General features: G+C 47.3%; 2 non-coding genes and 1 pseudogene across 2 annotated transcripts; all 3 read right to left on the minus strand.

Annotated features, from left to right (window-relative positions):
- Positions 1-2,139: 2,139 nt before the first annotated feature.
- LOC140193254 (U2 spliceosomal RNA) lies at positions 2,140-2,271 on the minus strand (annotated as a pseudogene).
- A 2,791-nt stretch (positions 2,272-5,062) lies between these two features.
- On the minus strand, positions 5,063-5,134 carry trnaq-cug (transfer RNA glutamine (anticodon CUG)). Its single transcript has one exon. It is a non-coding gene; the product is annotated as a tRNA-Gln (tRNA).
- Positions 5,135-5,602: 468 nt separating this feature from the next.
- Positions 5,603-5,674, minus strand: trnaq-uug (transfer RNA glutamine (anticodon UUG)). The gene has a single exon. It is a non-coding gene; the product is annotated as a tRNA-Gln (tRNA).
- Between the last annotated feature and the right edge of the window lie 7,666 nt (positions 5,675-13,340).

The raw sequence follows: 13,340 nt of genomic DNA on the forward strand, positions 1-13,340 counted from the left end.
CCTCTCCACACGAGAGACGACCAAGGCGGAGACCGCTCGGCTTTCAACGACCCACTCCAGAGAAGCAGGTATGGAAGTGAGTGGTGTAGAGGACGGCAGGATAGGGTTCACGATCCGGGAGCGAGCTGAGCCGTCAGATCGTGTCCAGGTGGCTGGTGGCTGTGCTCCACCTGTGAGGGTGCCAAAGGTGTTACGCAACATGGCTGTCTTCACCGTTTCCCTCAGGAGTCTAGAGGTACTGTCCAGCCTGCCGTCAGCGCTGCCGGGACCGCCAGCCGCATCAATGGTGCAGTTGAAGTCTCCGGCCAGAACGACCGGCTGGACGTCACCAGCATCTGTGGGAGTTGCTCGAAGACGGCCCGCCGCTCGCTCCGCACGGGGGAGGCGTACACGTTGATCAGCCGGAGCAGAGTGTCCCGGTATTTCACGTCTGCTACCAGGAGGCGCCCCGCAACCACCCCTTTAAATTGGGTGATTGAGAAGTTGCCTCCCCATAGCAGAATCCCCAGGCCGGAAGCGCGACAATCGTTGACCCCCGACCACACAGACAACCTTTTTTTCCACCACCGTGACCACCTCCGGTAGTTACGGAGGTGTGGTAGTCCGCACTCCTGAAGGAAGGTCACGTCGGCCTTTATAGTGTCCAAGCACTGGAGCGCGCTGACGCATCGCCCAGAACTCTTCAAACTGCGCACGTTCAAGCACGCCAATTAAAGGTCTGCCATCTTTGTAAGCCCTTTATTTCGGCTGCTCTCCGTCCTCACCCTTGCAGTCCTGAGCCTTCATGCCCACCTTCTTTGTGAAGTTTTCCACCTCCTGTGGGCTCAGGTACTGGAGGTAGTATTCCCCAGGTGTGGCAGTTCTGGTTCTGAGCTCGGGAGGTTGTTGACTTCCTGGGCTGCTTCCCCTTCAGGCTGCTGGGTGCCGGCCGTGGCTCTGCTCCCGGATTCCCGGAGCTGTGTGTCTCTGCTGCTCCCCGCCTCCTGTACTTGGGGGGTGGCCAGCAGACCTTCTCCACTCTCTCTCCTCCTCTCCACCTGTTCTGCTGGCCGCTTCTTCCGCCGGGGCTGCTGGCCTCCCCCAACTCCTTCCTCCTCTGAAGAGGACAGGGTACCAGAGGCTGTGTGGTTCCCTGCCCTTTTCTAGTGTCCCTCCGCCTTCTGTCGTTTCGCAGCCGCCTTCTGGGTCTTTTTGCGTTTCAGGACCTTCCATTCGGTTTCCGCCTCTGCTCTCCCCTCCTCCATGAACTCCTGCTCGTCGTTTGGCTGGTCCTTGAGGTCTGCAAGGGGGTGGCGAGCCTTGGGGTGATTGCACCTTCCTCTCTGGTTTCGTTGTTCGTCTTGTCGGGGGCCTCGTCTGCAGCGCTGGAGGGTACGTCCGAACCTGCCTGGGCCCTTTCATTGCCAGCACCCGCCCTGGTCGCCTCTGCGTAGGTGCCCCCACGCCTCGGGCAGGCTCTGTACAGGTAGTCAGCCTGTCCGCAAAGGCTGCAGGACTTGGCCTGCGTGCAGTCTTTGGTCAGGTGGCCCTCGATTTTACAGATTTTACACCCTGGGTTGCCCTGCGTATACCATGAACCCTCGGTTCCCTCCGATGGCGAAGACTGAGGAGAGGAATATGGTGGATGACACCGCCGTTGGAGTCCAACCTTAGCTTCACCTTGACCTGCCGCTTGCTGGTCCAGATTCCCAGTCCGTCCTTCACGTCCGCTGGAGTTCCCACGCTCTCCACATACCAAGCGAGGAATGTAAGTACGTCCACCACTGGCACGTACGGGTTGAACTCTGAACCGTGATTGTCCGTTCCTGCTGCATGGCCGTCGCCAAGAGGGCCTGTGCTTTCAGCAGCGACAGCGGCGCCTCCGGCCCCTTCAGCTGAAGCTGCTGGTACAGCCTCTGCCAGCTTGCAGCCTGCCGGAAGGTGACGTCGAAGAAGCCGGCGAAACCCTGGACGCAGTAGATTTCGTCGGGCCTAAATCCACAGCATTCCATCAAGACCTTCCGGATGAAGGTGTCTCCGGTGAAGCCGGTGCCCCCGTTCCGGTCTCGCACTGTCAGCCTGACAGTGTTCACGGTTCCCGGGCCTCGAGCCGATGCGCTGCTCGCTGCTGCCATCTTCCTCACTGCTGTCGTCGCTGGTATGAGGTGTTTGATTGGAGGCCAATCAGCATTAGGATCTACCCCTGTGTCAGAGCGAACTCTTCTCCTCCACCTTCCGATCTGAGAAGAACAGATACTACACTTGATCTTAGCCAAAGGGCCGAGAAGCGATGACTGTCAACACTGTCAACACTGTCAACTTCCCTATAGCCCGAGGAGAGAGGAACAGATAGGTCGGCAGATTATAGGCTGCTGTAACAACAACAGAGTAGCTGTAGTGTTTCAATTATCTCCCCAGCATAACTGGGACACCCTGAAACTCCCAGGCTTGATTGGACATTACATTTTACGCGTGTTCAGGAAGATTTCCTGAAACAGTATGTGGATGGTGCACCGGGGAGAGAGACATACCTGATTGGTATTGGAATAAGGCCCAGCAAGATGAGTTTCATTGGGAAAGATTTACTGATCAGGATTCCGGAGGTTGTCCGATGGTCATTGATGAGGACATGATGGGAACTGCAGGTGGATGAATGCAAATTTAGGAATGCGAATTGCAGCCGAATTGGGCAGGAATCGCAGAGAGCGGTCTGAGAGCTGAATTTGTTGGTTAAATCCTTGCCTGGGATGTGAGAGTCACTGACAGTCCAGCCGGTCAGATTTCAGGGCTTCCCTGTCCTTCTGAGGGAGGAAGAGAAGTCTGGTGATATTCAGGAGCTCGGAGTAATGGGAGATATCGCATTTAGTTTCTTTTTAAATAAAAACCGTCATATGTCAGGTTTAGCAGTACAAATTGGATTGATCCGGGGGGATTAATAAGGAAACATGAAACAATTCATGCTGCAAATCAGAAGGGTGAACAGTGGCCACGAAAGCCCCTCAGTGATGAGGTTTACAGAGAAGGCCAAGACATTTTACACAGACACTGAAAACAACAGAGTACTACGGAAACAGCAGGGCCACTCCAGGACAAAGGCCGGAGTGTTTGCATGGAGCCATAGTTAGCAGGTGAGATACCAAATAAATACTTTTCATTGGTGTTTACCAAGGAAAAAATGACATGGAGGAAAGCGAGATCAGGAAAGGGTATGCTGATATTCTAAGATGTGTTGATTCTAAACAGGAGATGGTGTTGGGTCTCTCAAAAAGTGTTAAGGTGGGTAAATCCTTCAGGGGGTTTAGTCCATTGGGGGCCACAGACCACATGCATGCAGACATGCAGTTTCAACTGGCATCATGGTCAACAGACACAGAGTGAACCGGGGGGACTCTTCCTGTGCTATACTGTTTTCTGTTTATTGGTGAATGATCACAGCACTAGTGGGCAAATGATCAAATGGAGATAGTGACGAAACTCTTATTTCTACTCTGACTGTGGTTCTCATCTGGTACACATAGCCTGCCGAGCTGATGGGAACAACCACTCAGTGTGTTCAAAGAGGAACTGGACAGGTCCTTCGTGGAAATAGCATGCCGAGCTGTGGGAAGGGATTGGTAAAAGGACAGTAGGAATGTGGTGCCAAAAGCTTGTATATAATTGATTGGTTTACTGGTCTATCCCATTCCACAGTGATCTTCTGCCCACTGATGGTCTGAAAAACTCAAAAGTGGTCTCCAGGAGACTTCTAATCTACCCAAGTGTATATGGTCAGTTCGTGTAATGAGGACACACTTCTGTAAAGGTCTGCCACTACCTTCCAAGCACACTGAGCTGCCGGAGCACAGCACAGGTCAGTAAAGGCACAGACCAGCACAAGACAAAGGTAGGAAGGTTATGGAATATTGTAAAAGCAACAGGTAGTGTGTGACTGCAATTTCCACGATGTTGACACAACTCTTAGTGTAGAGGTTTAGAGGAACAGAATTTATTCACACCCTGGAACGACTTACCAGCACTTACAGCCAACACTACGCAAATTTGTGCAAATGTCGTTTCGAACGTTGACAAACTTGTGTAGATGTACAGAGGAGAATATCCTGATTGGTTGCATCATGATCTGTATGGAAACATCAATGCCAGTGAGTGAAGTGAACCGTGAAAAGTTGCGGATGCAGCTAGTCCAGCATAGGTAAAGCCCTCCCCACTATGAGCACATCTGTACGGAGCATTGCCGAAGGAAAGCAGCATTCATCATCAAGGACCCCATCATCCAGGCGATGTTCGTTCTCGATGCTGCCATCATGAAGTAGTGTGAGCCCTCACATCCGATAGTACCAGGTTCAGGAATAGCCATTACCCTTCAACGCTCAGGCTTTTAGAATAGAGGGGATAATTTTACTCACCCTAAGAATGAGCTCACAATTCAACTCTAAGATTCGTCTTCTCCAGATAACCATGAAATACAGAAAAAAAAACAACACGAATGTTGTTAGATGAATAGTCATCACCTCCCGCCCGCATAAAAAAGTAAGAAATAGAACTCCCAAACCCCAAAATCCCAACGCCACCCTCGCACATATCTAACTGATCTCCCACCCGTACACAGCATCAAAAATACCAAACCTCTAATCCCCAAGCTCCTCCTACACAGAAAACAGCGTCAATATACATCAAACACCTAACACCTCCCCCACACATAAAAATCTAACAGATCTAACACAACTAACACAGGAAAAAAAAACGCCAACAGGAATATTAGCCTCCAACTCCACCCCCACTCAAAACAATAGCATATCACCAAGAACGTAAACACAGAGAACAAAAAAACCTTAAGAGGACCGATATAAATTACCGCCCGCACTAACTATCTTGTATGTCTTCGAACTTCGAAAATCAGCGAGGACATCACGGAGAAGGACAGCTCGTACTCAGTCCTTCCGTGGAGCCTTCATACACGAAGACTGGGCTGCTTCTCTTTGCTTGAGTCGGCCTCCCGACCCCATGGGGAGTGACCAAAATTGCCACATGCGATCCAGTGCATGTATTCACAATCCGGACACCTCACTTGACAGAATAAAGAAACAGGTTCCACCGAGACTCGAACTCGGATCGCTGGATTCAGAGTCCAGAGTGCTCACCATTACACCATGGAACCACATGCATTTACTGTGAACGATCGTAAGAAATTGAATCGCAAGATAACGTGTAGTGACACGTGTGAACTTTGGCAATAAATTTACTTTAAACATTGCGCTTCTTATAGTAAGTTTCGTGAGGACAGATTGAGTATGACAAGAACTTTTCTCCTTGGAGGGAAGCAGGATCGGTAACAAAAAATAAAACACAAAAAAAAAAAAAACAACTGAAGGATACCAATATAAACTTCTGTCCACACCAACAATCACATATGCCTCAGAATTTAGAAAGCATCCTCAGCGTCAAGGAGAGCGACAGCTCAAACTCAGTCCTTCCGTGGGGCCTCCCGCCACGGAGACCCGACCTGCCGACCTTCGGCCAAAGCGGCTCTTCGACCTTCCCCCCGACGCGGAGTGATCAAAATTTTCACGGACATTCCAGTGCGTATGTTCACAAATGGACACGTCACTTGACAGAACCAGGAAAAAAGTTCCACCGAGACTCGAACTCGGATCGTTGGATTCAAAGTCCAGAGTGCTCACCATTACACCATGGAACCACAGGTATTCACTTTGAACGACCACAAGAAGATTAATTTTAGGGTAGTATGCGGTGACACGTGTAAATTTTGATAGTAAATTTCAGTTGAACTTTGAACTTCATAGAGAGTGTGTTGTGAGGACATGTTGAGGATGGGAACACTTTTCTCTTTGGAGAGAAGCAGGATGAGAGGTGACTTAAAAGAGGTATACAAGATGCTAGAAGGCAAATATCGAGTAGACAGAGTATTTGTCCGGGAGCGGACGTGCCAAAACCGAGTTCAGATAATTTCAAGGTGATAGAGGACTTTAAAGCAATGGGAAATGCTTTAGATTTTTTTTTTTTTTATATACACAGAAAATGAATGGAATTCGCAGCTAGGTCTAGTGTTAGAAGCAGATTTATTCGAGACATTTCAGAGACCTTGCACTGGCGCCTGAACCTTGCAACTGATGATTTTCTGTGGGAAACTATTTTGACAGCCGCCCGCGCCACACAAGGACACAATATTGGGGTATTTGCTAATTCGAAGGCAAGCTGATGAGATCTCTGTTTGTCAGGAAACGGGGAGAGTAGAGACTGGGAGCTGCTGAGATTGGGTAAACTCACATCTGACCTGTGGGATTTATTTAAAGTTGAGTGGTTCAGCAATGTTGAAAATTCAGTCAAAAAGGAAAAGGAATCTTGAGGAAAGTTTAGGAAGTGGATATTGGACAATGCCCTTGATAAAGATACAGCAATATGCAAATTAAACAGACAATCAGTAGTGCTGAATGATGCTGGGGGAGTAGGAATGATTTAGTAGAGCAAGACTGGAGAAATACCAGTGCACTTTGCAAACACATTAAAAACAAGAGGGACATCACAGAGCAGGTCGGAAAGTAGAACAACTCAGAGGCAGAGGAGAGAACGTATGCCGGGAACCAGAGGAAGTGGAGAAAGCACGAAATGAATATTTCACGTCAGTATTCCTCAAACAGAAAGCGATACCGTAAAGGAATTTCAGAAAAGATACTCTGATATTGCACGGCACGTTGACAACAAGCTGCGGGAACGTCGGAGCTCTCACCAGGACTGGATGCGATACATCCCCGTCTATTGAGTGAATGAGACAAGATAGCAGATTTCTGGAAACTTCACAGAGATCGTTATAGTCTCTGTTTAATTGCACATGCTGTTGCATAGGACTGGAGATGGTCAATATTGTTTCCCTATTTAACAATGGCAATAGAGACAATCCAGTGGTTGACTCATACATTAATGTTGTGGAAATGACTGGCGATAATTCTTATTTACAGAATCAACTCACATCGGTAATGACAAAATGTTTTCAGGGTAGCCAACATGGCTTTCTGTGGGTGAGATTATAATTTACAAACCTGATCGCTTTTTTTTTTTAAGTGCAAAACAATTGACTGATGAGGGCCGGGCAGTGGATATTGTATTCATAGGCTTTGAAAAGCTTTCAACAAGGCCTGTCATGGTAGGCTTTTCCAGAACATTTAGGTTCCATGGAGACCTGGTAGGAACTCTGTGGAAAATCCATACCGGATGCAATGATTGAGGGTTGTTATTCTAACTGGAGCTCTGTGAACTGAGGTGCTCCACAAGTGCTGGGAACTGTGCTCTTTGTAAAATGATATGGATAAAAAGCAGATGGGCCGACTTGCAGTTCTGCAGAGACACATTCTGTGCAGTTGTGAACGGCGAGGAAGGTTGTCAGAGACTTCAAAACACAGCTCTAGAAATTTGGACAGATAGATGTCTGATGAGGTGTTGTATCCCGAGGTCAAATTTCGGAGCTTTTTTTTTTTCATAATTCCTCTCCCTATCGGAGCAGCTGGAATGGCAGTGATGACAATAGCATACTTCACATCAGAATGTGGGAGATCAGGAAGTCGGTCGGTGTCCCCGATAGCTTCCCATGAGGGAAATGCACGAGCAGCTGCGCCTGACTGATCGTGTGTAGGAAATGGAGGTGGAGATCAAAAGACCAAGGATCCTCGTGGACATCAGACTAGTTCATTATTGAGATAGTGATATCTAAGTTGTAGGCGCTGCTAAGTTTGGTGGCCACCAGGAGAGACAAGGGAAAGATTTAGTCAGTATAGGTTGCTGCAGTGGCGGCTCTCCTAAAAACAAGTACACGTTTTGCAAACAACAGGAATTCTGCAGATACTGGAAATTCAAGCATCATACATAAAAGTTCCTGGTGAACGCAGCAGGCCAGGCAGCATCTCTAGGAAGAGGTGCAGTCGATGTTTCAGGCCAAGACCCTTCGTCAGGACGTTTTGCATACTGATGGGCGGACTGACCTTTCAGGTCACAACAGCAGCAGCCAGGCTGCTGGCACTGAGAGTGTCTCTGTAGCCCAGCAGCGGAGGAAATACCAGGCGGATAAATAGTTGATAGAAAATTCGAGGATCTGTGGCTGGAAAAGAAATCCCAGGATTTGTGTTGCCTCCTGACTACCAGGGTCAGGGACATGTGAGAATGGCTGCAGAACATTGTCAAGGGCTCTTGGTGCTTGTCGTTACGAGTACATGTTGGAACATTAACTTTGTCTGCTTATTTTTTATCTCACTCCCGTGCACCCTTGTACATGTCGCTCTTGCACCTGCACCCACTCGCCTTTGCACCCGTATCCTCCTCATCACCGCCCCTTCTCCCGTTCTGTCTTTCGCAAGGTAACTGTCGTATCCTCCTTTACTTTCTGTCCGATTCCTAGTTTTTAAAAAATGTTGACGCAAAGATCTGAATTAGAAAATGTTGCATATTTTGTAACTACCAGAAATCCAGGGCAACTCACACAGCGTGTGTGGCCATTGGTTCTGCTGAGGTAAGCACTTTGTGTTCCAAAACACACAAAATGCTGGAGGAAGTCAGCAGGACAGGCTGCATCTGGGGCGGGTGTGTGTGGGAGGGGAGAGTAAACTCTTAGCATTTTAGTCTAGACTGTACAATTGTGCAGGTTGGGCAGCATCTGTGGATGGACCTTCTTTTCAGTTTGGAGTTTTCTTGTTATCTGATTATATCAAAATTAATAACGTGTTGAACAGAGTTAGCATCGTCTCATGAAAGGGAAATTTACTGAGGGCCCTTGTAATTGGTGAGATGGGACGAGTTTCTTCTCTACAAAGCAGGAGCCTTTGCAATATTGTACCACTGTGAATTGTGGACTGAGTCACTGGGTACGTTTAAGGGCGGAAGACATTTCTAATCAACAGTGGAATCAATGGTTATGGAGACATGCAGGAAATTCACCTGTGATCATACTAGTTGGGACAGTAGGCAACTGAGAGCCTGAATGGTCGTCCCCTTTTCCTAATTCCTGTGATCTCAATGGTGCATTCATCTGCCCCCTTTTTTTTTTTGCAACTTAAACCATGTTTACTGGCTTACTGCCAAAAAGGTGACAAAACAAAACATTCCTTACTTCGCTTATCACAGATGTGGAATGAATTGTGTCCGGTATTTTCTTCTTTGAAACCCATTTCTGTTTCCAGCACCGAGAGAATTTTGCTTTATTGTTGCTGCTCTCCCTGTCAGGCCAGCTGTTCTCCAAGCCTGAGGTGGTGGTGGCGGCGGGGGGAGGGCAATTTTGAATAGAACTTACACTGTAACTATTTGGCAGTGATGTTTCCAAGGCGCAGGGCATTGTGAATAGACGTGTTGCCATTGATTCTGCTGCGATGAGCTCATGTGTTTCAAAACATTTTTAATGCTGCAGGAAGGCAGCAGGCTTGGCAACATCTACGTAAAAACAGTAGACTCCGCTTTCGGGCCGAGACACTTTGGTAGGACTGGAGTAAAAACAAAGATGAGGAGTAGATGTAAAGGCTGGGGGAAGGGGAGGGAACACAAGGTAATTATCAGATCTTTCATTTGAAGTCTTGAGTTTCAGACTCCTGTTTCTCGGAGAGCAGGTTTACCAATTTGGAAATCCGAACGGAAAGGGAGAGAGGAAGATGCGAACTTCAAATTACAAATTTCACATCTTAGCATCGAAGTCCCTGCTTTCCTCCCACCTGGTCTCACCTCGATGCACCTGCCCACAATCCCCTCAGACCCGATGTGATGCCTTGGACTGACACACCGACCATCCCGCTACCTCTGCAGATGCAGCTTCATCTGCCGAGTTCCTGCAGCAGTTTTGTTTCTATTTTTGTCCATAACCCAGTATCTGCTGACTGTGGCTGTGACTGTGATTCTCAGTTACACAGACTGTGCACACACTCCACACAGCAAGCGTGGCGCTGTTCAGTGATCCTGTACTTGTGTCATGTGCATGGCAGTAGTGGACACTGACTCCCATTTCAGCATCACCATACAGTGTGAGTACACAGACAATAGTCCACTACAGCAGGGGACAGGTTATTTTTCCCACCATACACCAAGGCCAACCTAACCTCGCTACGTAACCCTCCAGTTTTCTATGATGCATCACCCTATACAAGAGTTTATTAAATGTCTACCACAGGGCTTTCCATGCACTCACCGCTCTGTATGAAAAAAAGGAACCTACCACACTTCTCCCCTCTCGTGTGTAACCTCTTTAACCCCACCTGACTCCCGTTGTCTAAGGTGAATAGTCGTCGACACCACCCTCGCCCCCCACCCCCCGCCATACCTTGTGAAGGCTTGATGCGGATACGGTGTGAGATCCCCCAAAATATCAGCAGCAACACCAAAATCAAACAACGGACTAAGTCCGAGTAACGAAATATACCTTATAGCAATTTGTAACGATGGGTTAGTAGAAATAACTAAAAGAAAAGGCGCTGAATGAGTAAATTTATCATTCTTGCGCACATAATATTTTAATACGTTTGAGCTCACGCCCCCGATTCCATCCACAACGTCCCTTCGAGACCTCGGCCACACCCCGAACCGCCGAGGTCCGGTATCTGCCGCCCTGGAACCGCGGACTGTTCCCGCACGTCCGTCCTCTCCGCTGTCCTCCAGAAAAGGGTGGCGACCCTCAGCTCAGCACACACATACAAGATAGCATAACATGAGTTCCATTGGCTAGCAAACGAATACAATTTCCATTATCACTCGGTATAACCCAAACATGCTGCCACAGAGACCTCCTTACTCAGCAGTTAACAGTACGAGAAAAAATATTTTAACACTTCAGAGAAGCCAATTTGTAAAAGACAATTAATAGGTAACAGTCCATCTAATATTACTGAGAACCCTACACGTATTTTCCTCCAGTCACTTTGAAATGCTACACCATTTTATGTTAGCCTTTCTTGCCTTGGCTAAACGTGATATAGGTCGTATATCATCTTGGACATCTCTATCAATACACCTTCATCCTTTTTCGCTCCTGGGAGAAGCCCTAGCTTTCTCATTTATCACCATTAGAAATAATCTCATGTTGGGAAGTGGCCTTTGTGTGCCTGACACCCACTTTGCTTTCCTATAATCACCTCAAAGTTGTGTCTCCTCCCGTTATTTATCAGGTTTAGCGATTAGATACAGTTTTCATGCTCCTGCTGTACGACTATCGTTACAAACCAAATGACTGCAAAAAATCTTCTTTACACACACAGTCCTCTAGCTAGTTTATGTATTTCAGTGTACTGCTGCAGAAAAAAATCGTTACATATTTGAGACATAATAAACTCTGATACGAGTCTCCATTGTGTACTGAGACTGGCAAGTGAGAAGGCAGAGGGAACATGGTCATGAAAAGGGGAAGGGAGAGGAGAGGGAACGGGAACCACCAGGGAGATATTCTGTACTGATCAATAAACACTTTGCTTGGAATCCAATGCCCTTGCCTGGCGTCTCAGGGTTGGGTGTGTCTGCGCATTCTGGCGCGCTTTCTTGGCCATCTGTCCTACAAACCTCCTACACACGGCACTCAACCCTCGGAATTGCCAACATCCTTTGCTCCAACCAGATTTAAAAACACTTTGTCCGCTCAACGTTGACCGTCCCGAGCTGTAAATATGTCTGCCTAAGATTTTCGCACAGTACTGTCGGAGGGAGATTGAACTAAAGAGGCAAAGTGCTATTTCAGAAACACTCAGTAGATCTGAATACCAATGTGGAAATGGATGCAGCATGAGCATTTCATGTCAAACATGTGTTGGTTTACAGAAAATAGAACAGTGCAGAACAGTACAGCGACATTGGTCACGACATTGTGCCCACCTTCCAACTTACTCTAAAATCAATCTAAACCTTTCTTCCTGCGTAACTCTCCACTTCTTTTGTCTTCTGTGTTTCAGTACTCTGCATATCCATGCCAGAACAGGCGAAAGATGCAGACAGAAAACTTGCCAGGCAGCAGAGAATAATTTCACTCTTACACTAGCTGCAATAGATGTGACAATTATTTCAACCGGTAAAGGAAGTAGAATTTATTGTTTCTAGTGCTGAGCAGGCCAAACTGCATCTGTGGAAAAGGCAGCAGGTTGATGTTTCGGAGATTCTTGGAGACGACGGCTCAGTGTGGAACTGTTGCCAATGGTCTCTGGTGTTTTATAGACTGTGCATAAAATTTTCCATGTGATAATGTCCACAGTTTTTATGGGTTCTCGCTCCCGAAGGATTACGTCATAAATTGAGGTGGTAACTATGAAGGTAGCTCAATGTATTTTGTCCGTGAAGATTTTAGCAAAGCTTTTGATAAGGTCCCTCATGGCACATTAGTCCTGAAGGTGGATTGCGTGGGATCCAAAAGGAGAGAGTTGATTGGAATCATAATTAGCTCAGTGGTAGGAAACAGAGGATTATACTTGGAATTTATTTCTCAGACAGGAGGCTTGTATTTAGTGATATGTCACTGGGGTCATTTCTGGGAGATTAGTTGTTTGAACATAATGTGGATGATTGTCGGGAATATACAATATCCACTTCGTTTGCAAATGATATTAAAATAGGTAGTGTTGCATATAGGTTAGATGCCTATGAAATATTGCAAGCGGACATTCAGGAATGTGGGGTGAGGATTGACAAATGGTGTTCAAACCAGATAGATATGAAGAGTTACATGTTGTGAGATCAAACTAGTGTAGGATTTATACAGTGAAGACTGGAGCCCTGGGGAGTGTTATGGAACAGAAGGGCCTAGGTGTACAGGTGCATAGTTCACTGAAAGTAGCATCGCCGGTCGATAGAGTGATAAATTACGTGTTTGACCAAACGGCTTCATCAGTCCGTGAAGTAAGTGAGTACAGGAAGTAGAAAGTTTTGTTGCAGTTATGCAACACGTGGGTAAGGCGTCTCTTGGAGTATTATATAACATAGAACAAAGAAAACCCACAGCATAATACAGGCCCTTCGGCCCACAAGGCTGTGCCGAACATGTCCTTAGCTTAGAAATAACCTAGGCTTACCCAGAGCCAACTACTTTTCCTAAGCTCCCTGTACCTGTCCAGCAGCCTCTTAAAAGACCTGTCGTATCCGCCTCCGCAACCGTCGCTGGCAGCACATTCCACGCACTCACTACCCTGCGTAAAAATAAAACAACAACTTACCCCTGACATCTCCTCTGTACCAGCTTCCAAGCACCTTCAAACTGTGCCCTCTCGTGCTAGTCATTTCAGCCCTGGGAAAAAGCCTCTGGCTATCCACACGATCAATGCCTCTCACCTTGTACACTAGTATCAGGTCACCTCTCATCCGCCGTCGCTCCAAGGAGAAGAGGCCGAGTTAACTCAACCTGT

The sequence above is a fragment of the Mobula birostris genome, unplaced genomic scaffold, assembly GCF_030028105.1.
Source record: "Mobula birostris isolate sMobBir1 unplaced genomic scaffold, sMobBir1.hap1 scaffold_476, whole genome shotgun sequence".
Classification (NCBI taxonomy): domain Eukaryota; kingdom Metazoa; phylum Chordata; class Chondrichthyes; order Myliobatiformes; family Myliobatidae; genus Mobula; species Mobula birostris.